Source organism: Rutidosis leptorrhynchoides, chromosome 7, assembly GCF_046630445.1.
Source record: "Rutidosis leptorrhynchoides isolate AG116_Rl617_1_P2 chromosome 7, CSIRO_AGI_Rlap_v1, whole genome shotgun sequence".
NCBI classification, from domain to species: domain Eukaryota; kingdom Viridiplantae; phylum Streptophyta; class Magnoliopsida; order Asterales; family Asteraceae; genus Rutidosis; species Rutidosis leptorrhynchoides.
This window is the reverse complement of record NC_092339.1, coordinates 54099890-54103007: the sequence shown is the minus strand read 5'-3', so window position 1 is coordinate 54103007 and position 3118 is coordinate 54099890. Positions and strand designations below refer to the sequence as shown.

Here is a 3118-nt window from a genome sequence, read left to right as displayed (position 1 = left end):
TAAATAAAGACTTGATCAAGAATTGAACTTGTGACCACCCGTAACTTCAAAGTTCACTCAACCACCAAGACATTCTACAATAACATGCATTAATCAAGTGAGATAGGGTGACCTCGAGTGAAAAATGCAATTTACGATATCTAACAAATAAGGGTGAATGAATGAAAGAGACTCAATTGTCCATTGTGAGCAATTTAAAACACAAAGGTACCTTGTGTAAAAGATAAACCGACCGGTTCTCATTAGTATATTGCGGAATTACACAAAATTTTAAATATAAGCTTTGCCATATAGTCATAACTAGTTTAGTCTGGGCGCGCGTCGCGGCGGTTGCAGTTTAGGTATGTTAGGTCCTGCCGTCCTGGTGGTCATTAATAGGATCTGATATAAGTAGATAAATGGTCATAATATCCAATAAACATTACATATTTATAAAGACAAAATGGCAATGCGATTATATTATTTGTTTCATTACATACGTAGAGTTTGTTTGGGTTTGCTGATTGTCTAGGCTATTCCTCTTATGATCAACAACACAACATTACACTTTAGCAACATACTAAACATTATGCTTTCCGAACCAGCATATACATCAACATGGAACGTAAGAAAACAACATTAATATATAAACGCAGGTTGCTACCATCAAGCTGACTTTTAAGGTAATGTTGCATCCCAAATGTAGTTGACCACGAAAAATATTATTCACTGTAGCAGCATACACAAAAATGAAGAAGTAACAATGGAATGTAGTTACAAAAATGTCTCCTTTACAATGAAATTACTGATAATGGAGATACTCCTAAACTTATTAGTGGACCCCTAAAAAAATCTTATTGAACTCAAAAAACCACTACTTAAACTTACAGTTAGTGTATTTTATTAATAAAAAGATCGTTATAATCAATTTCAAGTCAGCCAACTTATAACGCTTTAATCCCATCACACTTAAAAATGCAAATTTAAACCCATTTCTACTACATCGTACTTATAAATAAAAAGAGTGGCATTGGCATTATAATTAGTAAAAAGGCGGATGTCTACCTTCGGGTTCTAGACGAACAAAGAATTCATGAGATGGTCTACGAAGGCTGCCTGTATCAGAGTCTGGCTGGCATATAAATTCCCGAAATAGAGCAGAAGGAACTCCAACGCATACTTAAGATGAAAAAAGGAAAACTAAGCCAGCCAAATCACATGTTTTCAAGTATCAAATTCACAGCAACAAAATATATATGTGCCGTTATAGGCCAACTTTGAAAGACCGAGGGTTATGTGTTAGAAGTTGTTACATTGTTCTGAATCTGTCTCCTAGTTGCAGACTCGATTTCATTTTAGGAGTTCACAAAGTAGGCCCGAGAGTCATTACCAAATGGGTCAAATCTTGCTCTTTAACCAAAATACACCCGATACTCATTTTTAAAATACCAAAACCTGTTAATTTACTCAATATAACATATAAGACATGTCTAAATTAACAAATGCCTGATTTGACTCTCAATTAGTCAAACGGGTCATAATTACCCAAATAGACACCAAAAAGGATTTTAATATTATAACAACCAAAATTTCGACATAGCAACTTTACATTACATGAGTTCCTTAAATCCACATTCATACCACAACAATTGACATTACTGAATGGCCAAATGATCAATGGTGTGCAGGCCCTATTAAACAACCTGAATACAACTAAATTCATACTTTATACAAAAATGTAAAACAGAACCCCTAAAATAAGATTATCAAAGTCAGTTAACTGATTGACCAAATTACTTCAATAAAAATGCTTTTTTATCAGCGCGACCGGTTAAATATCAAACTTATTATTCCGAGTTGAACTAATGAAAATCAAAATCAATCAATAGTTAATGATTATACAAACTAACATATCTGATAAAATCAAAATAATAGCATTTGACTATAGTCTAATTAACATTGACTACAGCAAAAATCATCAAATAAACAAGCTAATCAACTAACGAAGCTATGTTCTACTCAATACTACTAGTAATTGCTTAAAATAACACTATGAGATCATGATTTATAACAAAAATTAGTACCTGTAACTTATCCTCAATCATTGAAACTTGGTTTGAATCTGCAAGATCAGGTGAAAAGAGTTAAGATATAATTAAGATCGAGTAAAATTTTGATAGATATAATTATGTCTGTATGATCAATTTCAAAAATCTATTAGACAACCTGGTTTAGGCTTTTTCTAAGAGACATCAGATTTAACCATAAAAGGCATGCTAAGTTACACCTGGGTCAGGTTGATACAACCCAAAATAACCTTGGATTTAACGATATCCCATATATACTAGACTAATCAACTAGTTCACAATAAAAACGCATTTACAAAAAGAACTAAACAAGTTCGTATAATCGTATCTTGCAGTTCAACTGAACAAACATATAACACTCCCAACAAATTGACTTCCGAATCTCAGCCTGAAAATGGGAAAAAAAAAAAAAAAAAAAAAAAAAAAAAGGAAGAAGAAAAAGATAATGGGTGACCAAATATAGATACAAAATTACACCCGAAAAATTGAAGACAATGGGTCGACTTCCGGAGCGCAGCATGAAAATCGAAGGGGAAAAGAAGAAAAGATGCATACCTAAAACGCGAAGAAGATAGATGTGGACTGAATTTTTGATATAGGGTTTAGGTTGACCGGCGTCGGTGGTGTTGACGAAATCAGCAGGGATAGTGTGGAAGGAGAAGATGGGAAGAAAAGTGTGGAACGAGTACTGTATTAGATGTGAGATGTGTAACTTCTCAAGTGATAGTGATGAATTTTGTAACAGTAAGGATGAAGAAGAAAAATGATTCTGATGTTGTTCTTAAAGAATAAACGATGATAAGGATGATGATGAAATAATATGAGATTATGTGATATGTTGTTTTGAGATTATTATGAAAATGAGACACGACTCTGTTATATACTTCTATTTATTTATGGTGAAGAAAATGTAAGACCCTAATCAAAATATGTTACGACTATCAACGTACGTATCTTTGGGGTGGCACGGGTGAGCAGTGGCCTCTCCAAAAATTTGTTCTCTTAGTATAAATTTTATTTTCTGAGATCTAAAATATAAATATTTTATATAA

At 32.9% G+C, this 3118-nt stretch overlaps 1 long non-coding RNA gene across 2 annotated transcripts; it reads right to left on the bottom strand.

The window, feature by feature from the left end:
* Positions 1–352: 352 nt before the first annotated feature.
* Positions 353–2908, bottom strand: LOC139858127 (uncharacterized). Of its 2 annotated transcripts, none has more exons than XR_011762820.1 (4): positions 2622–2908; positions 2064–2454; positions 1045–1158; positions 353–708 (listed from the first exon to the last, which is right to left on the bottom strand). It is a non-coding gene; the product is annotated as an uncharacterized lncRNA (long non-coding RNA). The 2 variants fall into 2 exon arrangements; XR_011762819.1 differs by having other exon boundaries at positions 2064–2101.
* Between the last annotated feature and the right edge of the window lie 210 nt (positions 2909–3118).